This window comes from Heterocephalus glaber, unplaced genomic scaffold, assembly GCF_053883595.1.
Source record: "Heterocephalus glaber isolate CG9 unplaced genomic scaffold, H.glaber_assembly_v1.0 deba00000122, whole genome shotgun sequence".
Taxonomy (NCBI): domain Eukaryota; kingdom Metazoa; phylum Chordata; class Mammalia; order Rodentia; family Bathyergidae; genus Heterocephalus; species Heterocephalus glaber.
This window is the reverse complement of record NW_028258138.1, coordinates 17965949-17990685: the sequence shown is the minus strand read 5'-3', so window position 1 is coordinate 17990685 and position 24737 is coordinate 17965949. Positions and strand designations below refer to the sequence as shown.

Here is a 24737-nt window from a genome sequence, read left to right as displayed (position 1 = left end):
CATATATAAACAAAAAGATTCTTAGGAGACATGTGATGCATTAATTAGGTCACAGCTGATCAGAGCCTGTCACTCACTGCACTAAATACGAACCTTCTATGCAGAGATTTGAATGCATTCCATTCATCACTGCAAAGGGGTGAATGGGAAAGGAAAAACTGAAAGGTTAATTTTCCCTAATTTGTAGATTTCATCTATTTGATGGAGAGAGCAGAAAAAAATACACCACTCTTTTATCCTCTGAAGGCATCCCAGCATTTAAGAGTGTCACATAACACTATAAGCCAGTAACTCATTTAACAAAGGAATTGTGGGTGAAAAAAAAAACAAACTTCAGACTTGGGCTTCCAAAACGTTATGAACAGTGAAAGGAATAAAAATTAAATTATGATAGGAAAAATACTCTGATCCTTTGTGAAAAATAAAACATTTTATTAAGTCTGAACATCTTATGAAGGCCACATTTTTAGCCTCAGGCACCAATTATGGTTGCACCACTGTTGGGATCCAGAAGAAGCCTTCATAATCCTTCAACCTTCATAATCCTAAGGGACAGAGGGCATCTGCAAGTTCAGAGAATAATTAACGATTTCCATTTTACTATCCAACAGAGTAAACAGTGAACTGAAAGCTTGTGCTTCATCATATAAGCTGGTCAAGCCTGAAATGTGGGTCTATTTCTTCACCCACCATCTAAAATGTATTATCCATTCTGAGAAATGTTTCCTCTCATATTCTTCCAATAGGCTGAGCTGAAAAATGAGTTTAGTAACCATCAAACTTGAATTTTAGTAGTCAATGAACCTAAAGGAATTACTGTTATTTTTTTCACCATTTATTTCTTTAAGGACCAGAGTTTAGGTGGTTGGTTCCTAATCATTCCCTGTGATTGTAGTGGTTTCTACACAATTGCATGTATGTACAGTGTGTTCATAAGATTTCTTCATCGGTATGTAGATGTGCAGCTGCCACAATCGATTCAGCATTATTGATAATAATATCAATAATTGCCACTTTTATCTGGGAGATTATTGGTGTTAACTGCTCAGACTCTGATGGGTCTGAGAAGGGATAAGAACCTGAGCCAAATCAGTCCTGGAGATGCATTTGTTTTCCTTTGCTAGAGCTACCATAATAGAGTACCACATACTGGATGGCTTAAGCAACAAAGATGTATCATCTTACAGTCTGAAAGCTGGAAGTCCAAGATCAATGGGTTGACAGCATTGGTTTCCTCCGAAGGATATAAGGGAAGGATCAGTTTCAGGCCTGTCTCCCTGGCTGGTAGATAGCCAACTTCCCCATGTCTCTCCACATCAACTTCCCTCTGCATGTGCCTCTTTCTCTACACATCATGTGTGTTTTTGTAATAAGTACACCAGTTATTTTGGCCTAAGAGCCCATCCTATTGCAATATGATCTTATTTTAACTAATTGTATTCACAAGACCTTATTTCCAAATAAGGGCACATTCAGAAATACTGGTGTTATGACCAGCATATGAATGGGAATGTAGGTACAGTTAAGTTCAGGACACCCATGGGATAACATTTATCTTGACAGGGACCCTTACTTTCTCAAGCTTTCATGAAGCAGGCACTTTGCATTCATCGCCTTAATTAATCAACGTATCCCTACCTTAGTCTGCTAAGGCTACCATAACAAAACACCATGAACTGGGTGGCTGAAACAACACATTTATTTCTTCATAGTTTTGGATGGCAGAATCCAATGTCAAGACCCAGTAGAATTTAGTTTCTGGGGAGGATTATCTTTGTGACATAGAGGAAACCATCATGTCATTATATTCTCAGATGACCTCTTCATTGTAGAGGAAAAGAGGGAGAGAAAGAGAGAAGTCTGATGTCTCTTCCTCTTCTAATAAGAGCATTAGCCCTACCAGTTTAGATACCCACCCTTGATCTAATTTAATCTTTATTACATCCTCACAGGCACTATCTCCATATACAGTCACTTTGGAGGTTAGAGTTTCAACAGTTGAATTTCAGGATAACAAAATTCAGTCCATAACAATCCCATTATTAGCTTTTTTTTACAGATAAAGTGAGGCACCGAGGTTAACCATCAGGTTCCACAGCTAGATCTAGTGTGAAACACAGGCGAATTTGATTCCAAAAACCCATTTCTCTGTCCACTCTGCTTTGTGTCCCAAACTAGGACCTAAAATGGGGAACATACAACCTAGATTTATTTTTCACTGGGAAAAAGGGGGGTTGAGAAATATAAACCCTGCTTCTATTACACTGAATTATACAAAGTTCTAATTTGGGGAATGAAAGAGCAAATATGGGCAATTTCGTATAGTCCAAACTATGACAAGAATGGGGAAATTTTGAAAGACCTTTCAGGTTTCTAAATCCAGTAGAGGGGCCTGGTCCATCTGAGTGAGAATCATGCTTCCTTGCCATATACCAACTGCTCACTGTATGGCTCTTCCCCAGCTACCAGATTCCACAGGGATCTGTAAGCAAGGAGACTTGGAATATGGGGATAGACTGCCTGGGCTAGAGCTGTGTTTGAATCTCAGCTTGACTATTCACTAAGGCCCAATATAAAGCATTTAATTAATTTCTCTGTGCCACAATTTCCTCATCTGGACATAGAGGTAACAATGTTCCTCTCCATAAGATCATAATACTGAAAGTCAATACACATATGGAGTTTTAGGGCAAGGCCCAGGACACAGTAAATGCTTTATAAATGTTACATCTTATCATTATGGTCATTCTTTGTTGAATTATATGTAAGAGGGAAGAAAATACAAGCCTTAAAAATAGAGTCTTAGGGCTTAGGGCTCAGTGATACAGTGCTTGCCTAGCATGTGCAAAGCCCTGGGATCAATTCCCAGGACCCTCAAAAAACAAACAAAAAAACACTCAAGAGGAAGGAACCTCCACTTCTCAAAAGAAGAAATATGAACAGCCAATAACTGTATGAAAAAATGTTCCCAAACTTCACCCATCAGAAAAATGCAAATCAAAACTATACTGAGATTCCATCTTGCTCCAGTCAGAATGGATATCCTTAAGAACACAAAAAACAATAAATGCCAACAAGTATTTAAGGAAAAAAAACTACTGTCCACTGTTGGTGGGAATGTAAATTAGTCCAGCCACTAGGGAAATCAGTACGAAGGCTCCTCAAAAAACTAAAAATAGAACTACCAAATGATCCAGCTATATCACTTCCTAGTATATACCCCAAAAGAATCAAAGTCAGCATACAGAGGAGTGTATACCACTGTTATTCACAATAGCCAAGTTATAGGATCAGCCTAGGCGCCTGTCAACAAGATGAATAGATTAAAAAAATGAGGTATACATACACAATAGAGTATTATTCAGCCATAAAGGAAAATGAAATCATGTCATCTGCAGTAAAATGGATGGAAGTGAAGATCATTATGTTAAGCCAGATTCGGAAAGACGGGTCTCACGTTTTCTCTTACATGTGGAATCTAGACCAAAAAAGATGACATGAAAGTAGAAGGTAGACAATTTAAAAAGATGAAAGGGATGGGAGAGAGGGAAGGAGAGGGTAAAGGAAGGTAACAGGGAAAGGATATTGTTAAAGTTTGTTATACACGTGTATGAAAGGGTCACAATAAAAACCACTCTACTGTATAATCAATATGTGCTATAAAAAATCGTGGAAAAAGGATAGTCTTAAAATTCTCCCAAGTTCCTTAACCAGACTGGATCCTCTGTAAATTGACTATGTGGTTTTCAATTCTGCCATGCATTCAGGAGATCTAGAAATAAATTTTCTTGTATCAATTTTATACCGACTAATACTGCCTTTTGCACTTGGGATGGAAGATCCAAGTATAGGCACCTGTGCTGGAAATCCAGCAGTGACCTTGTCTTATCCATAAAAAGGAATGAGTGCATGATGATGAAACTGTCTATTCTTATCCTCCCCTCTCTTATTTCTTCAAGTCTAAAAGGTTATGAGACTCATAAATGAGTTACTCAACTAAGCTTGTTAAGTATAAACTTGCCAGACTTTTGCATCTTTGTTCTGCCCCACCCCATCTATCAAATGGCCCGCTCCAAGAAAATGCCACCCACCCTGGTAGGGTGGGAGAAAGCAGAGGCTGGGGTGATGAAATGAAAAGAGTGACTAAAGTCCCAAGTGCTCCTGGGTGGAACATGTCCTGGGAGTGGGTCTGGAGGGCCAGGAGGGAAAATGTGTGTGGTCAAAATTAGCGACTATTCAAATGTATCCTTAGCATGCCCAAGTATACCTGGGTGTAGGGAAGGTACAAATTTTCTCAACCCTTTAGTGCATTCCAAAACCAAAGGCTGACCTCTGAGGGAAATAAGGGCGTGGCCACACAGACCGTCCCTAGAAGACATTCCTTCCTCGGTTAGGGACCGCTTGCCTCTGGCTGAATCAGTAGGAGCAGGAAGGGAGAACTTTCCACTTGCTTCACTTTTCTTTCTCAACTACAAGCAGGGTGTAGACTCCCCAGCCAGCCAGTTGTAAGAAGCAGCACTTCCCCTCCAGCCGACTGAAAGCTCGGCAACGTCTGGCCGTAATTTGAATGCGTTTCCTTTTCATTGCGAACAAAGGTTGGCGCCCCAGCCTTGCTGCGCGGGTCAGGAAAGTACATGGCGGGTGTAAGAGAAAACACACACCGAGTGACCCACGAGAAAGGGAAAGGGGAAAACACCCCTCCTCGGGGCGCTGGACTTTTTCGACTTTTCCTTTAAAAAGAAAAAAAAAGTTTTTCAAGCTGTGGGTTCCAAGAAGAGGCAGGAGGAGGGGAAGGGGGGGGGGTGACAGAAAAGCCGCCCGGTCGGTTATGAGTCACAAGTGGGTTATAAAAGGGTCGCACGACCGTAGGCGCGGGCTTCCTGTGCTCGGCCAAGCCGGAGCGAACGTCACCAGCCACCGCGGGATTGTCGCCAGCCCCGGGTCGGGACGGGGCGGCAGGAAGCAAGCGCGAAGGTCGGCTTGAGAGGAAAGAAGCGGCCAGAGCCCGGAGGTACGCGACTCTGGGCTCGCTCACCCGTCCGCCCTCCTCTGGAACGTGGCGGCGGCCCGGCGACGGTGGCCGGGGCGGGACGGGCCGCGCGAAGACGGTGGCCGGGGCGGGACGGGCTGCGCGGCGCGGGAGCGACAGCGGCAGCGGCGCGCACGTGGCCGCGAGTCCAGCCCGGCGCGCGCCTGAGGAAGGCGCTCGGCTGTGGCTGGAGGAACCCGGGGGAGCGGGCAAGGGAGGATGCTTAAAAATAATAATTTTAGAAATGAACGCTTGAGCTTCTTGGCCAGGTCTCCTTTGCTGATTGCGGAGGTGCTTGTGACGGGCTGTCGAAGAGGCCAGAGATGTGCGTGGGGCACTGTGGGTCCAAACAGGTGTCTCTTCTAGTTTCTCTTGGAAAATAACTAGTAATTAAGTTTTATAAAGTTAGAATCGTATCATTTTGGCTGTCTATGACTTCGTTTAATAGAAGTGAAGGATGAGCAAACGTTCAGTGAGCTTAGGTGTTTATTTATTTGGGGGTTTGTTTTGTTTTGTTGAGACAGGGTCTCCCCATGTAGCCCAGGCTGGCCTGGAACTCTTGGCGAGCCTCCCGCTGCCTCACCCTCCCAAGTGCTGGGATCTCAGGCGTGCGCCTCCATGCCTGGCAAGCTTGGATGTTTACTTGCCAGGCCCAGGGTGCAGTTCTTCGGGCACATTGACTGTATTGATTGATTGATTGATTGATTGATTTTCCTCGCAAGATTCCTATGAGTGTCTATCATATTTCACAGCGCTCCAGAGTAGACCAGGTCTTAAAAAAAAAAATTATAGCCGCAAAACAGGCATATTAGGATGATTCAGAATAAAATGTAACGTGTAAATTCTGAAGTGAGCAACTGGCAAAGATATAAGTGAGACTCGAAACTATGTTAAAAATGGAAAAACTGAAGCCCAGAGAGGTTAAGTTACTTCTCCATCACACAGCAGATCCAAGACTCTGTGACTTGAAGAGGACAGAGGTATCTAATGGCACTTATAATTCAATTTACATTTAGCATTAGACAGATGAAGTTAAGTGGATATGATGTAGATATTTCAAAACAATTGTTACTGCTTATTGACTCTTCACCACTGAAAAAGAACTGCTTTTTTTCTTTTAATATTAGGGATTGAACCCAGGGCCTTTGCACTCAGCTATGTTGCCAGTCCTTTACAAGAAAAAAAATTTTTTTGAGATAGTATCTTGCTAAGTTGCCCAGGCTGAACTCAAACGCCTCGAGTTCCTTCTGTCTCAGCCTCCCTGCGTCTTATATATTGCTTTACAATCTAAGAGCACTAGTAATACTCATAGACTCATCTTTTAAAATTAGATGGGTATTTAATTGTTTATGTGAGCAATAATATAAACTATAAAGTTTTCAAAGCAGTTCCTTGCCTCAGCTAATTTGTTAGTGACAATGAAAGGAAATTGGCAGGGTGCATGGTGTTGGCCCCATTTTGTCCTCAAGGACTTGTATCTAAGAGAATTTGAGTTTTCTCTAGTAAGGTCACTCAGTCCTTAGCACAAAGTCTGCTTTGAGATAAGCATGTGGGCTTTGGGGTGGAGGGGAAAGGATTGGATTGCAGGCCTCTGAGTCTCAGTTTAGGCTCTGATGCCTGATACCTTGCTGTCCCCTGATTTCTGTCACACTTACTGGTTATTCTGCTGCAAGGGCAACTTCGGAATGGGCTGGAGTCAGTGAGCTCCCTCCCTCCCACAACGGCTCAGTTCTCTCTGGCCACACATACTAAGAATGAGACCTATTGACACTGGCTAACACTTACAGCACCTTCAAGGCAGAACAAACCTTCAAGGTACTGGATAAACCTGAACTCTTGTCTTACCCTACTAGTGTGTAAAAAGTACAATTTAATGATCTTTACAGGCAAAGTAAAAGCCTCAAAACGCCATGTTCTCTTGCTGGGAAGGCTGGCGTCGCTCTGCTTACGGATGGAGGAACACAGGTGAGCAAGCTGGGCATGGCCCCAACTGCATGACCCTGAAAAGAGAGAGGAGAGGCTAACAGGACATTGCTGCACAGTTTGATACCATTTCAGTTGTGGGAACTTAGTTACTTGTACTACTGGAATGTACTAAAAAGTTTTGCCACACTTTACTTTCCATGTGCAAACACGATAACTTTCATCTTTCCTCATAGTTCATCAAATCACTCTTCTGTGAATCAAAAAACCCATCTAGAAAGCCCTAGATTTTAACTTCTGAAAATTTTCTCATCAGCTACTCTGTCATGACTAAGATCTACCATTCTATTTAGAGAAGTTTTTCTTCATTATAGAGTAATAGTTCTTAAACCTCCCTTTTCCTCCCTCTTTGGGATTATAATGGAAGTTATATATGATTTTCCCAGAATTTTTTAAATGTGTGCCCTCACATAATTTTGTGTTCGGTATCAGCAAGTTAAAAGCTTCCTTGACTCTTCAGCCATGACCCTCCTTGATGGTTCGGTTTCATAGTCCCTAATAAATAGTTTGACTTGGTGGAAGTGGTATGCAGACTCTCCACCTTCACTTGTGCTGCGCACCTCTCTCCCTAACTAGTAAAAGTCTTTGTTGTTCGAACCATTGGCTGTTCCTTAGCTGAACTATTGATTTTAATGGCTTCATTGCTTTAATCCTGGGCCTCCAGCCCACGGTGGATGAGCAGTAACCTGAGAACATGGCATGTTTCTAGCTCCATCCCTGTGCCTCCTTTTTCTCATTCTCCCAGGTGGGTAGCTAGGACTGAGTCATTTTTAAAATCCCTTACACTGAGGAACTTTTGTGACTCCAGAATAATTATTCAAGTCCCTTTTGATGTAGCTCCTAACTTTGTGAATTCATGTCCTCTATGTCGGAGGAAGAACCACTGAAATTCACCATAGAATGTATACTTGTCTTTCACTGATCTTAACTGAGTTCAAACCTGGTACCTGTTTCCTGAAAATGGATAGAGTAAAAACCATGCAGAACATTTTTTCCAAGGGAAAATATTAAAATTTCAAAAGCTACTTTTTATCCTACCTTTCTACTGGCAACTTTCATATATATACATATATACACATAGGTATGTATATATAAGCAGTAACTTATATATAGACACATGTATTTATACATACATATTGCTTTTATCAGGCTTTTAAGGAAAGCAAAGCATTTATTTGGTCCCAGCTATGTAATCCTTTCCTGCCATGAAACACTTTTCAGCCCTCTCCCTCTAAGTGTCTTTGAACTCACAGTATTCAGGGCCTCCAGCAAAACCACCTCAAAAGCACATTTGCCCTCAGATTAGCTCACTGGATGTCAGAATAGTTGAGTGTCCTCACTCACCACCCCAATGTGAAGGGATATGTACTTGATTTCTAAAATTACCACCCTCCCACACAACAACACATTTGTGAGAAAATGAGGCTTAACATCCATCCAGCGGCTGTAGCTTAACACTAATTGTGACTGTGTTAGTTCTGAAAAACTATAACCATCTGTGGATAAACAGACACTGGCAATAGGACAGATTAGTGAAGAATGTCACATGGGCGCTTTAATGAGACTGAAGCTGATGATGAGATAAGATGAAACAATGATGTTCGATCACATTTGTTCCATTTTTCCATCAATGAGAGCGTTCTGTCCCAGGTATTGTTTCCTGGCTGCCTTTACAAAATGCCGTGGTCCTTTATGTGCCTGTCCACCCTGGCTAGGCCAGAGCAGGTAGTGCCAAGATTGCCCAGGGTGTGTCCCAGCGGCTCCTCCTCCCCCACTGTTAACCTTGGGAAAATCATTTCCCTGCCTGTGCCTCGCTGACCCTGTGTGTACATGGGGAGGATGCTAATGCTCATTCCTGAGGTTGTGAAGAGGAATAACCAAGTTAGGATACATCAGGCAATCAGAAAGTCCTGGCATGGAAGCAATCCTGTGTGAGTATTTGCTGTCATTATGTATAAATCAACTGTGTAAGTGGATGATCTTGTCTGGTTCAAGAAACCAACTTTGAAAGTGAGATAGACATTCAGAGAAAGAAAATATATATGTGTACACAGGGATCTCTAAAAATTCTTGACACATTAAAAAAGTTGTTAATTTTAGGTTTTGCTTTGTTTTTTGGTACTTGGGATTGAACCCAGGGCCTCTCCTACATCCCCGAGCCCATTATATGTTTTACTTTGAGACATTTTATTTGGGTCTTGCTAAGTCACTAAGTTGCCCAGGCTGAGCTCAAACTTTCAATCTTTCTGCGTCAACCACCCACAGTACTAAGGTTTTTAAGTTTTCAACAGTTATGGAATTCATCTGCCTCCTTAACCAGAGAAAAATTCATAAAACACTTCAGATTTTCCAAGGAAACATTTTATGTATTAAACAGTTACTTTATGTGCTTGCTTTGGCAGCACATATACTAAACAGTTACTTTATGACTTCGAGATCAGGATTAAACCAAATAATACAGACTTTTAGATAACCCCTAATCTATATAATGATTCAATTGTAGAGTAGCAAATCTGTCTAGACTTGTCCTTGTAAAATGGCAAGGTTACCGTATGATGGATGTCCAGATACTTACAAGGTCTTCTCCACGCACTGATTACTAGTGTCATTGGTACTGTGGCTAACATCTTTCAGCCCTGAGTATGAGCTTGGTACCCAACTAAATGCTTTACATTTGTCATGTCACTTCATCTTCACAACAACTTTTTTAGTAAAGTCATTATCTCCATTTATAGAGAAGAAATTAAGACTCAAAAAAAGTCAACGTGCTAAGTGACATCCAGCTAGTAACATTAGTGAGGTCAAGGATAAAACCCAGGCAAGTTAAAAACAGAACAAGGAATACCTTACCTTCAGGTAGACTCACTAATTGTTACCTTTTGCCTCCTTGCTTTACTTCTCCCTGTCCTTATCCATCTATCTATCCTTATCTCTCTATGTTTATATTCTACATGCAGACCTGGCATCTCACCTCTAAATGCTTTAACACATATTCCCTAAGAACAGTGACAGTTCTACACAATTATGACATCTAAGTGTGGCTTGAAAAAGTAAGGATGAAACCCAGTTTTTACTCACAAGCCCAGATGATTATTTCTACTCATTTTTTTCTAACTTTACCCTGATTATACTTTGTGAACTGAGATCCATGCCTCTGCAAGGGTCCATTACTAATCTGGAAAACTAACAACTCAATATATTTCCACATTTACAAGGTTCTGCTACACTAATCCTCCAAGAACACTGTATATCACTTAAATTTTACTGAAATACTTGTGCCAAATCCAGTTCCACCCTGCAGATAGAAAGCCTAATCTCAGGTCAGAGTATTACTGACAGTTGGCTCTGTATCCAGCACTAAGGTAAGACCTACTTTCTGCCCTCACACACAACTCAGCTATGAAAGAGACATACAATAATTGCCACACAGTGTGATGAGTGGATGGAGAGAGGACTAGCCACCTTGGGGAAGACAAAGGAGAGTCACACTGGGAAACAAAGAGAGCCCAGCCCCTAGAAGTGCTACCTGACAAAAGAGCATTTAGGAAGGGTAGGCAAGTCCATCTGAAGAGCAATTCGTCATAGGCATACCCAGTGCCTCAGAGGGTGGTATCTCAGGATGACATCTTGGGAAGCACCAACAATAACCCTCATTTGGTTTGCCAAGTCATTAAGTAAAATCCTATGGCGTATAAAATACAAACGGTGTGGATTTTGCCTCATAACTCAGAGTATCCCATATATGTAGCATCATAAGACACTAACTTGTAATAAGGCAAAGTCAAACCTTTTGTTTACAGAACTTGCTTAGTTTCTCAAACATAATACTCATTGCACAAATTCTTCCTTGCTTGGGGCCATTATGGTATGTGGAAATAGAAAAATATGAACTGTGGCTTGTCAAAGTAGGAAAGCAAATTCTTCCTGTGGTTTAGACATACAGACCTTACTAACAAACAACCCGGAAGTTCTGGTGGGTGTGTTTTGTGGAAACTCGGTATTGAGAGTTAATACTGTGAAATCAAGGGCCAGGGATTTAGCTCAGTGGTTCCACCTCCTGCCTCACAAGCACAAGGTTCAGAGTTCAATCCCTGGTATCAAAATAAATAAATACTGTGAAATCAAGGGCACAGAAAAGGCCTTATGGAAGAGAGACCCTGAAAGAGTGACAGAATATTCCAGAGTCAGTAGCTTTTCTTTTAGAAAAGTCCAGGGTGGAAGATAAGAAAGGATATCAAAAATAAATTATAAATGAAAAGGAAAAAGTTATTGTTACACAGGGAGATATGGAGACAGAAAGAGGATCTGGGGGAAGGAGAAGGGAAAGGGCAAGGGGGAAGGAAGGGTAAAGATGACCAAGACGCGATTTGTACATATACTGATTCACAAAGATGATTACAATTATCATAAATATATTAAAAATAGAAAACTAATTTAAGAAGTCTACTTAAATGTTTAAGTTTGCAGGTACATGGGAAACTTTGTGGAAATAGGAAATAAGAATGGCCATCATTTAAAGCAATAGAATGCATCCCTCCCCTGAGTTCACTCTCGTTTTTGTTTGCGGGTGTTTTACATTTTAGCTGTCTGCGCCTGCAGCTGAGCAGCGTGAGGTCAGGGTACTGAGGAAGTCAGTCCCTCCCTGGGACGAGCTGCTCTTGGGGGTGGGGCAGCAGACTCAGCCTGGCTCCACTCCTGCTTCTGCAGCTTGCTCTGTTACACTGACTCTGGGGAAAAATTCCTAACCTGATTTTTCCACATCCTTATCTGAAAAGTGAAGGTATTAATCACAATCCGTAATGAAATTATTAGGAAGGTTACTTAGCTCGTAAATAAGTTCCACAAGTCATTTCAGTAAAAACTTCCTGGTTTTAAAATTGGGAAAACCAAATAATTTTCTAAAGCCAGTATTTTTTCTCTTTTGTGCATTCACAACTAAATGTTCACTCATTGCAATGGTTGCATAACTATTCTGCAATATCCACATTGGCTGTCTTTTGAGACAGTTCAAAACTTTATCACTTTTTTGTTGTTGTGATTAATATTATTGGCAAATTCTTGAACTATATAAATGTATGTTGTAAAGCTGTTTCATATGCAGATGGCTCTTTTCAATAAGGAGCTCTTAATTTAGAAATAGTAGTTATTTTTAATAAATAGCTCTTACTTAGAAGTAGCAAGTAAAGACATTTAGATTTGTATGAAAGTATATGAAAAGAAAATATCACAACATAATTTTATAATTTTCCCTTACAATAATGGCTTACACAGGAAATTTTTCTTAAATATAAAGTTAATGATGTGAAATGTAATCTTATTCACTAAGAGTGCGGGATATAGGTTATTTCTGTACAGCAGTCATTCTAGTTTGAGAAGCTGCATTTGTGTGCTTTAGAAGATGTCACTATCATTGCTTGGGGTCTTGGTAGCAGGCCACACCAGTTCTTTTTTAATGATAGACCTTGTGAATTCAAGAGGAAAAATAACATTCTGACCCCATTTCCTGACAGCAGAGAAGTTGCCTTACCTTTAAAATCAGGTACTGATTCATAATATATAATATTCTCGAGTGCAGGTGATAAACTTTATACAAATAAACACACTGTGAAAGTTCAAGTTTTTAATAAAAACAGTATTTCAAATTTCTTTTATCAGAGAACACTGAAGCTCTTTATGAAGGGTTACTGAAAAATTAAAATACATTTTATGAAGTTTTATAACATGCAAAGACATTTAAACAGAAAACAATTAAAACTCAGATGAGACAGATAAAATATTTAATTTATGACTTTTATACTAAATATAAACAGTATAAGCTCTTGAACTATTTTAGGTGTATCTTTATCTTTTCCTTAAATCACTCTTTACTCCCATCAAAACCTACCTACCTTGGATCCTCTCTCCTCAGTTTTTAACTAGTGCTTTCAGGGATGACTAGCTAACTAACCTAATAAAGGAATATAAGTTAATATGTCAACTTCAAACACACCCTGTTCTTCCTTCCCCAAATGACTTAACTTGAATTTCAAGAAGAACTTATCTGAAACCTTACCTACCATTTTGGTTCTCCCACCACAGAGGATGATTCCGATAGTAAGAGATTCAAACTAAGTAGAAGGAAAGCACTAGGACAGATGCAGAAGTTTTATTTTTTTATTTTTTTATTTTTGGTACTGGGGATCAAACTCAGGACCTTGCACTTGCAAGGCAGGCACCAGAACCACTGAGCTAAATCCCCAGCCCAGATGCAGAAGTTTTAAAGGTGTGGGTCTTTGGGGTATCTTGTTTGCACTCCCTTCATCTTTTGGCCCTAGGTCAAAAGGTAACCAAGAAATTGCTGTTATGCCAAAGATAGCTCTGGCATGTCCAAAATTGCTCAAGGTCTTGATTTCTACATACCTGTATTAATCTTTATTGCTTACATCCATGACCTACCCCAAAACTCTAGTTTTGGAACACAGAGAATCAGAATAAGTTCTGGTGGGAAAGTCAGAATCTGCTTCCATATATGCAATTATTCGCTAATTGCTTTCAGGAAGAAGATCCATATAGGAATCAACTATGAGTTCCATTTAAATGCTTGTATTTTTGACAGGTACCAAAACAATTAAAGCGGGAAAATGTTTAAAGGAAATTAGCTAAACTCAATCATTTTAATTTTCAAAAGCAGGAAAATATTTCTTTTCACCTGTTAAAGTGATTTTGGAGCTAGACTTTGTATTGCTGTATCAACATAGGATCATGGCTTTCAATGGAAATAGATGTATATTCATTTCATAACAAACTAATGGTTTCCAAATATTTTTATATTTCAAAGTGAATAGTTAGGGTATTCCATGATGGGTTTAGTTATGAAATTCAACCACTGACATATCATGCAGTTGCTTTGATATGCAAATATTAAATTGTGCTGAGAAGAAGCAGCACAACTTGAAAAAATAGATGTATCAAATTGTGGGGGGATAGAAATTATGATTCATACATAAAAAGAGATCCTTACAATACAAGTTATGGAGATAAATTATGATGATTGAAAAACATTACAAGTAAACTTAAATATGCAAACTTAATATGTAAACTTAAATATGATTAAGATCATATGATTCCTCTGTATTTTACCACCAAAAAAATTGAAAAAATAAAGGGATCAAACCTGGGATATATTCTCCTCTGAATATATAGCATGCCGATAATATATTCCCCAGCAAATCAGTAAGGTAAGTATAAAGATATTTTGAAATCCTATCCCTTCTCTATCCTCCCCAAAAAATCATCTTTCAGAAAAGCATAATTTAAGGGAAAATTTCCTGAATGTGCCTTCAGTTTAGATCTTATTACCAGGGAAGAGTAACCTGCCCAATAATGAAAGTTATTTGGGACTATTGATTATTTGTCATATATATATATATATATATTCCTTCATCTTAGTAGATTTTTGTCCAAGGTGAGGATTGGTTTGAAACTTGCACAGTGAGTAGCAGTTCTTTCAAGTACTAGATTTAACAAGAAGTCTGTTCCCAGCTACTGAGAAGAACTATGCTGTAGTAAAAGTTACATTGCCACGGCGTGCCTCATGTAAAAGGCCAGAAACTTTTGTGGAGTGCAAGAGTTTGAAGTATAACTGCAGAACTGCCTAAGCAAGATAGCAATCCAACTTATCTTGTATAATTCACATAAATTTCTCTTGGATTGCTCTGCATTGCAAATTATGCTTGCCATATTCTCATCATTTGGTTGACACTGTCACTGTTGATTGCCAGCTCTATAATTGTGTATAATTCTTCTGCCACTCTACCAGCTGGTAGGTGTATTAACTCCAAAAACAGCCACTTCGTTTCCTATTGGCTTATGACATCATCCTCTACCCAAGGCCTTGGCTAATGGACCAGCCTATCTTGTCTACGATCGGTAGTTGCCACTCAGGCACATAGCAATTCTGTTTTTGGTTGGCTGGCCCAGGCAGAAACACTGAGAGCACAGCTTCCACCTTCAGGAGGCTAGAAGACTATTGAATATATTTTTAAAGCTATTCTTAGATGTCTTCTCCTCTAATCTGTTTATTGGAGTTAATATTTTCATCTGTGTTTTAAATGAGACTTAAGATTATGTAGTGTACTAAGACAAATGCTCATTTCTCTGCAGTTTTAGAAATTCATCAGACTTGTATCACAGTTTGTATTTGAGCATTAAGAACAAGACTTGTGTGACTCTTTAATATACCTTTAGTTTTTGAAACAAAAAAAATTAAAAGCTAAGCTATTAGAATTTTTAACATAGTACAACTATCAAAAACCCTGGTACCCTGGTCACTCTTCAAAGCACTCTAATCAGACAATTCATATGTATGGTTAAAGAAAAAAGGTCAAAAGAGGAAAAATATTATATTACAAAATAACTATTTTAATACTTGTACTCAGATATCACAATTAGAGAATAGGAGTTAAATTTATGGGTAGAATAGTATCAAGCAAATATATATATATATATATATATATATATATTTATTTATATGCACATATATGCCTTTTAGAGAAAGTGGAATTATACTGGTTGAGTGGAACTAACCCTTGAGATGACTGTGTATTGGGCTGGGGATTTAGCTCAGTGGTTCCACCGCCTGCCTCACAAGCTAAGGATCCGAGTTTGATTCCCGGTACCAAAAAAAAAAAAAAAAAAGATGATTGTGTTTGTATTGAGCAATTACTGTGTCTAAGGCACTACTAAAGGGAAAAAGTCACTATGTTTACAGTATTTTTAGCAATATTCTATAAAATGAACTAAAACCCTGAATTGATACTGTTTATTTCAAATCTTTTCATCATGAAACTAATTCATCTCAGGAAACAGCAAAGTTTAAAAAAATACTATCAGTAAGTATGATATATTTCCTTGGTTTGGAAATTTCCAAACCACGATATTCTCCCCTGTCAAAATATATTCACTGGGGAATTTTTAACTTTATGCATTACATTTGAACTTACTCACATTTTTACATCTAGCTGGTTTCATTATTAAATAAAAAGAGAAGGTGCTTCCCCTATGGTACTCAAGAGGACCACATACCTGAATGATGCTCTGACTTCTAGGTTCTGCAGTAGTAACACTGAAACCAGAAACTTGTGGGAGAAATGTCACTTTATGAGAGAGAAAAATCTGACTCTAACGGGAAATAGACAATTCATCTTTTTCTTTTTTTCTAATCAAATCTTTGCTGAAGACAAGTCATTTGAGATAAGAACACTCTTTAAGTCCTACTCCTTTACATAGACCAAAACCAAAGCCTCTGGGGCATGCTTTCCCAAAGGACGCTCTAAATAGCAGATGGGGACATTTTTAGATGCATTCATTTGGAGGCAAGACCTGAATTGTCTATGTCATAGTTTCAGAAAGAATAACAGTAAAACTTCAACTACTTACTCCAGAATGAAAATCTAGCCCAAATCCTACTTTTATAAATAGGCTAATTCACTTTTAATTTTCATAAAGTACGATTTTGAATATTTTTGTCTTTTACTTGTCTAGCTCCTCAGTGGGAAATAAATTAGGACACATAATACTGTATCAGAAATCCAGCTCTCTCCTTTTCATTTTAACATTTGGGGACTTTGAAGAGTAGTTTTCTTTTTTGTGGAAAATCATACAAATGCATAAATTATTCTCAACTACAGAATAGAATTTAAAATTTTAAAAAGTCTTCAAATATACTTAAAAGTAACAGTATTATCTCTTAATTGCCAATTTCTCCACCTTTTTCAACAAATTAATGCTTAGGATTTAAAGAGCTCTTTCCCTTCAAAAGAAAATAAAGACTATTTTGCATTCCGATTTATACCCTATCACTCCATCTTTATTAGTGCATGTGCATACGCAACTATTTTTTTCTCTCTTTGCAGGTGGCGCAAATCAGGAAGGGGAAATCTGTGGTTTAAATTCTTTACGCCTCATCCTGTGAGTGCTGGAGGCTTGCTGGAGGCTGTATGCTGTTAATGCTAATCGTGATAGGGGTTCTTACCTCTGACTGACTCCTACATGTTAGCATTAACAGGGTATGATGCCTGTTACTAGCATTCACATGGAACAACTTACTGTCGTGGGAGGATGACAAAGAAGCATGAGTCACTCTGCTGGATAACTTAGACTTCAGGCTTTATCGTGTTTAAATTTGTTAATCTGGTACTGGGATGTTCCACTTTAAGTGTTAAGAATAAGGTCATTTAAAGGATTTATCAGCCGTATCACAAACACATACATTTTTACTTTCATCTTCAAGCCCACACACTGATATTTCTCTTTAAAAGAAAATATATTGGCATTGGTTTAAATTCAAATGGTTTGTTCGTTACAGTATAACTGTTCATAAGCATTTTTGATGGTTCACCTAGAATACATGCTAAGTACACTATAAAACAAATTTCCATAATATCTTTATAGTTAAAAGTCAGACTACCATTCTCCAGTTATATTACGTATTATCTGTAAACATTTTTTAAAAGATTTAGAAATTGGCATTTTTCCCCAAGTAACAATTTTCTATTCAGACATCTTCAATTTAAAGTTAATACTTTTATTTGAATCATAAGAGGGAATGACGCTATGTTTACAATGAAATAGTATTAATAATTTGCATGGCAAATAACATCCAAAAGCTATCCGCCGGCCATACACAGCACAAAGATTTAATTTTTTATAATTCATATTTCAAATGAAGTCCCAAATCTAGGCTCAAGTTCAGTAGCTAAGCCACATAATAATGTAGTGAAGTCCAAGAATCCACCTTTCCTCTCTAAGCCTGTTTCTTCATCCATAAAATGGGAATAAAACTCTACAATGTTGGTGTGAGGCTTACATGAGCTACAGAACTATTTTGTAAGATAATAAAATGCTACATTAAAGTTGTACTAAAATTAACCCAAGAATGAGTTCCCCTACTTTATTAGATGAAAGCCAGTGATTTGACTTATGGAATTTTTAAGGTTTGGATTTGCACCATTCTTCATAACTAATTATGTGACTTACCCATGCATAGCCAATAGTACTTATTAGCATATTTAATGTATATTTGTTTGAACGAATTCAACATTTTGTCAAATAATTCACTGTAACCAAATAAACTGCATGACTCTTTAGTTGATTTAAAATAATATTTTATAGCCTTTTTTGTAATTGCAATGTAATTACAATTACAAATTGTAACTTCAGAAGATATTTACACAGAAGACAATGGGGAAAAATACTAAGGATACTAAGGGGAATGTTCCTGACTGCTAGAACACAGTATTCTCATATAAGGGCACCTCTTGGCCTCACTCCTTTCTGTGGAAGTGCGTGCTGCCAAGATAAATTTCTCCTCTTAACCCCTACGATGACTTGTGGCTCCGTGGGGCTCCCACGTAGATCTGTCACATCCGATGGTGTTTTCCCAGATGGTTCATTTTATCTGCCACATCTTCAAAAGGAGTGCATGCTTTGAGACCCAATTCTTCAAAATCTTACCTGCTGTCTACAGCCACAAGGTCACAGAATGTTAGGACTGGGATGGACTATTCTGGTGTTACCTTCCTAATGTTATAATAAAGAAGTTTAAACATCACAAAGACACCACAAGAAAAACTGTGCTGTGAAAGGCTGTGTGTGAAAAGCACTGGACTTACACCTCATGAACCTCAGGGAAGTTACTTGATCTCTCAGCCTCAGTTGTTTTCTCATCGGTAAAATTATATACATATACACCTTAAATGGGATACTGCATGTTAAGACCACAATGTATTTTGTATTAAAGGTTAAAGACAATTAAAAGCAAACTTTAAAACTTTTACATTCAGTCATCTAACTCAGACTATTTACCATAGGAGGTATACACAAGGGCCCTCTAGATCCAGCCTTGCCAGCAACCCAGAGAATCTAAGTAGTGTAAGGATTTTTCTCTGATGCCCAGCTCTCCTAAGCTTTTGTTTGTTATCTCCTAGTCTTAGATGGATTCCTCCTGACCAACATATCCAGTCATTTCAAAAATTCTTGGAGCATGAGTAAGACTGGGTATGTATTTGGATTGGAGGAAGGGTTAGTAACTCTGTGTGTGTGTATGTGTGTGTGTATGTGTGTGTGTGTGCGCACACGCAAACATGCGCGTGCAGGCAAAGGACAAGCTGAGGGTGGTCTAAGTGAAAGAGAGTTCTCCGAGGATTGGAGAAGGTAACAGCAACCAAATTTTGTGTGCAGAAGATTGGATTAAATGAAGTACTAAACTGTGCAGGACATGATTTCTTTTTTAAAAATTGCAGGGTATCAAGAGAATTATCTAGGATCTGACCCACTTCCTCAGAAATTTGCTGAATTAGAAACCAGCCCTTTTCTCCTGTCAGCAGTTAGGTGGACCTAGCAGTTTTAAAAACAACAAACTGAAGTCAGGGGATTGAAGTTTAGAAAGCATTGTATATTAAAATTTTTTCTGAAAATAAAAGATTTTAAAAAAAACCTCAAAGAAAGCAAGAAAACTTGGAGAGAAAAAGGAGCTTGAAGAAAAATAATGAGTCCATAAATGCAAAGCACACAATAAAAGCTTACCCTGTATGTGGTTCTTTCCTAATAATAAATAGAAAACAGTGAAACCAACAAGTAAAACTTGCACGTAAGAGTTCAGCTTTCCACTTTGGGTTTCAAATCCTCCAATAGCTATGAAGATAAAGGGAATAATGTTCACACTGGGTTTTTTTTTTTCACTGTTACTGTTGTATTTCAACAAGTCTAAATGTTCCAGTATTTGTCTTCACTTGCCTAACAAACATAACTATTAAACTTTTTAGGTAGAGTCTCCAAATGTCATCACAATTATGCCTTCTCTACCTTCAGTCATACTCATCCACGTTTCCCTGCAGTGCTCTGGATTTCCCAGATCACTAACACTTAGCTTACTGTGTAATAACTTCTGTTGGTGTGAATGACATTAGAAGTGATACCCTTGAGGTCTGAACCATCTTGCATATTCATATGCTACTCAAATGTTCACCATTATCTGGTGGTGGGGGGCACTGGGGGTAGGGTCTCACTGTGTAGTTCAGCTGGCCTTGAACTCACTATATAGCCCACAGGGATCCTCCTGCCTCAGCCCCCCAAGTGCTGGGATTACAGGCATGTACCACCATGCCCAGCTGATCACAACATTATTATTCCCACTCTAATTTCAACAGAATTGAGTCAACACTTTAATAGCACCTCAGGGTAATATTTGGTGAATAAAAGTTCCTTATAGCAAGTAAATGAAAAGTTCTACACAAAGTCTGAAGAGCAAGAGCAGTGATTTTTACCTGGAAAGCATGTCAAGATGCAAATTCCTATGCTCCCACCTCCACATTCTGATTCTCTAATAGAGCTGAGGACATTACATTTTTACCATGCTGACTGGGTGATCCAGATGCCAGTGGTTTGTAAACCATCTGTTCAAACTGGGTTATACACAGTGCTACTATTGATGTGGTGATTAAAAATGTGTTTGGCAGAGCCAGGCGTGGTGGTGCACGTCTGTGATCCCAGCACTTAGGAGGCTGAGGCAGGAGGATCCCCAGGAGTTCGAGGTCAGCCTAGGCTTTATAGTGAGTTTAAGGCCAGTCTGAACTGGCCTTTTGTATTAAAGGTTAATCATAGTGAGACCCTGTCTCAAAAAAAAAAGAGAGAGAGAGGTGCTCAGGAAAAATCCTGTAACATACAGATCTAATGCCTGCCATTGTTCACTCTGTATAAGAGACTCTGCAGTATGAGCTGAGCGGTAAGTGGTGTACAGTAGTTCACATCTTTGGGGATAAACAGCAATTAAATTCTAAGTTTCATCGTCCCTCTCCAACAGAAGCATCCTTCTCTCTTTAATGACCTCCACCTTATTTGAAAGCCCCCACAGAAATCAGCTACCTTCGTTTTACATTCTAGCTTCAAGCAACCAGTGACTTGGTACCACCTAGTCCCAAGGTACTCTGCTGTTCAGAGTAGTAGACAGGGAAGATTAATGAGAAAAGATCGGTGCCAGTTCCTGCCTAGCAAAGAGCAGACTAATGGAACAGTCACAGACGCCACTGTCCTCCCAACTCACCCTCACAATGTGCTGCCAACACTTCAACACTCACTATATCCAGTCTCCACTTAGGAACATGCTGCCCTTTCCCAAATCCCAGCAGCCCAGCGATTTCCGGTCCCTTAGCCCATGCATAGCACACAGAAAAAGAACTCTGACAGGGGCTGCACAGTGAAGTGATCTTTCTCCTCTGCACAGTTTCTAGCTCTCCTGTGTGTCCATTCCCTTTAGTCCATTATTTATGTCCATGTCATCCTCTCCTACACTGAGCTCATGGAGGAAAACAGTATTAGTTTAAACTTTTCTGTATTCTATCCAACTAAGGACTTTGCTCATAGCTGCTTAAATTAAACAGGACAATGTATCGAAATCTCCACTGACATTGGAAATTCAGCCTACTCTGAAGACTCTCAGTACCTGGCGTATGAGTGTCCCAATTTCTGGCACTGTTTTTCAAATTGACCGGCATGGATCCATTACAGGCAACTCAAGCATCAATTTGGTTCTCCCTAAATTCTTCAGATCAGGAAGATAGACTCCATGTTCATTTTAAGAAAATTCTATTATTTAAAAAATATATAGAAAATTTGTCCTCAGCATTTTTAATTTGTACAATCTTCAACATCCTTTAAAAATAACGCCGCAGTAGTAGCCGCCCCTAAAACTAAATATTTCTTTCCTTCAATATATTTGGCTACATATGAAACATAAAATCTGCTTAGTAAATAAACTTATCTTTAAAAGGATATTATTTGTATTTATCAAAATTAGAATACACATACTATTTGACCTGCAATCACCTACGAAAACTTATTTTACAGGTCTACTAGCAGATATGTGGAATTATGTGTACATAAGATTACTAACTGAAGCATTACTACAATAACAAAATGAAAACCAATAGAGAACAGATTAAAATCTGTTAAAATCTCTATTAAAATCAATAGAGAACAGATTAATGAATTGTGACTAATGACTATAAACTGAAAAAATAGAAACTGAATATATAATTACTAAAACAAAAACTAAAAAAAGGAAGAAAAGATAAGGAAAAAACTGGATCAATCCAATACAGAAGGAAAAATGCAAAGAAATAATTCCAGTAAGATGTACTTGAATTAAAATTTACTTTTAAAAGATCAGAATTCCAAGACTAGATTTGCTATGGCTTATAACTAGATGTACCTCTAAACCTCATGCATTCATATGGGGGCTTTTAGGAGTGACTGGACCATGGATGAAGCATACTTCTGCGTGTGTGATAGATTTACTGAACAAGTAAGACACCCTGGGTGTGGGTTGTACTGACCAATAAGCTTGTAGCCCGGATGGAATAAAAAAGAAAAGAACAAGGAAGGCCCTGTTTCTCCTCTGCCATGCCCTTCTGCCATATTGTCTTGCCTTGGAACTAGCCAACTATGGACTGAAACTTCTACAAACTGTGACCTTTCCTTTAAGTTGTGAGTGTTGGGTATTTTGTCCCAGCAGTGAGAAAGTAACTAAGACAGAATTTTTTTAAAAAATAAGTTTTATGTTGTTTACAAAAAAACCCTTCAAAACTAATGATATAAAAAAATGAAAGTAAGTTTAGGCCGAATAAATACTAAAATAGACCCAGATTAAAGAAAAACCAGAAGTGGTACAACATGGGAGGCTAAGATCCCTAGTGATTATCTTCCACATAGACTCTGCAACTGAATAGCTAACAAACAAACTACCTTCATAAGAGCTAAAGCAGCCAGGTGAGAAGTCACAGTGCCTGGTTTTAGTATAATGATGAGAAAAGATGCATGGAAGAAGACAGAAAGGAACAAGTTTCCCACCTTACTTCTCTCCCAACTTCCATGACTGCATCAGTCAGGTTGCTAGGTGAGTCCTTCCACCACCTTTCCCCCAGCCTAAGGCAGTAGAGGACAAGACACCACCCAATGAGGAGGAGGATACAAAAGCTACCCTTTCCCCCAAGATAAGGCCTAGCCAGAAAATCATTAGCCTTAAAAACCACAGATCAAAAATGCCAGCCCTAACCAGCCTAACCTTGCCTTACTGCTATCACTACTCATGGACGACAGTATACCTTAGCAACAGGCAGCCTACAGAAAGGTAGAACTTGGTCCTACTCCAGTGCTGCACTGATCTCTACAGGATATAGCCAGAGTATGGCACAGCATAGTAGCACTGGAGCTCACACACATAGCAGGGACCCCTGGAGCTGACCTCTCCAAGATGATTCTGTAAAGATCCAAGCATAATATCATAGTGCCAGACCACATACCAGTTACTATGGATGAGGCATCTGGGACTATCCCAGCCCCAAGGTCTTGCATAAATGACCCAGCTTTCTCAGGTTCCCCCTCAGTTCATACTGAACAACACACACCAACTACAGATTTGAGACAAACCTGGGCTTGGATCACCATTTAATGCTAAAAGAGCAAAAACATACCAATAGTGGACTTAGGCAAACCTAAATATACAGCATAATCTAGTGCTAAAATTGCAGAAGTGAATATAGGCTCAGAGGAAATTAATAGCTCACTTAGAGTTTCTGCAAGAATAGGCACAAAGCCAGATTACAAAGTCAGGAAAAGGTACCTAACCTTTCAAGGTGCAGATGGAATTGCAACCCAACAAACATCAAGAACTTTTAAGGAGCTATGACTTCACCTAAAGTCAAAATAAGATGCTAGAAACTAACTGCATACTAATGAATATAGCCCAACTCTAAGATGAAGAATTAAACACAGCTACTTTAGACCTTTTCTTCCTGTTTCAAATCCTTAGGTCCAAAGGGGTAGGGGAAGTGGGAGGGGAAGGGGAAAGGAAAGAAGGGAAAGGAAAAATTATGAGAAAAAGAAAAAAATGGAAACAAAGTCTTTGTAAATAGGGAAGGGTGGAGGGGGTGAAAGGCGCACAGGTAATGGGGGAAAAATAGGAACCAAGATACATCATGTACAGGTACAAGAACTCAATGATAAATATAAATGTATTCTATACCTAAAATGTACCAATAAAAGAATTTAAGCAAAATAAATAAATAAAACGGCTATTTTAGGGGAAAATAATGACTTTTAAGAAAATAGAAATGATTCAGTACTCTTACAGAGAAAGTTTACAGAGAAATGGAAGCAATTTTAAAATTCAAAGAAATTCTTGAGCTTAAAAAATACATCAAATGAGATTAAAAATGTCGCAGAAGGTATTGATAGCAGAACAGATCAAGCAGAAGAATTAGTAAACTCAAATACAGGCTACTTGAAAACACACACTAAAGTAAAAGAATAAAAAGGCATGAAGAAAGCTTATGGAAGCATTGAGACAACACCAAAAGGGCAAATACTGAGGTTCCTGGAGCTCAAAAGGGACTTGAGAATGCCAAAATAGAAAGTTTATTTAAAGACAGAATAACAGAAAACTTCCCTAACTTAGAGAAGGACGCAAATATGCGGGTACAGGAGGGTCAAAAATCACCAAATTTAACTCAATGAAATCTATCCCCAAATTGATGTCAAGCTCTTAATGGTTAAAGATAAGGAGAAAATTATTTAAAAATTATAAAGGTATGGCAGCAAGAGAAAAGAAACAATACATAAAGGTTTTCCAATTCACCTGATAGTAGATTTATCAGAAAAAACCTTACAGGCCAGGAGACAATGGCATGAG

At 38.7% G+C, this 24737-nt stretch overlaps 2 long non-coding RNA genes across 2 annotated transcripts; one reads left to right on the top strand and one right to left on the bottom strand.

Moving 5' to 3' along the window:
* Window positions 1-411: 411 nt before the first annotated feature.
* Window positions 412-4816, bottom strand: LOC110348641 (uncharacterized). The gene is made up of 2 exons (XR_002394051.2): window positions 3347-4816; window positions 412-563 (listed from the first exon to the last, which is right to left on the bottom strand). It is a non-coding gene; the product is annotated as an uncharacterized LOC110348641 (long non-coding RNA).
* On the top strand, window positions 4814-18157 carry LOC110348642 (uncharacterized). The gene is made up of 3 exons (XR_002394052.2): window positions 4814-5011; window positions 6916-6994; window positions 16906-18157. It is a non-coding gene; the product is annotated as an uncharacterized LOC110348642 (long non-coding RNA).
* Window positions 18158-24737: the final 6580 nt, after the last annotated feature.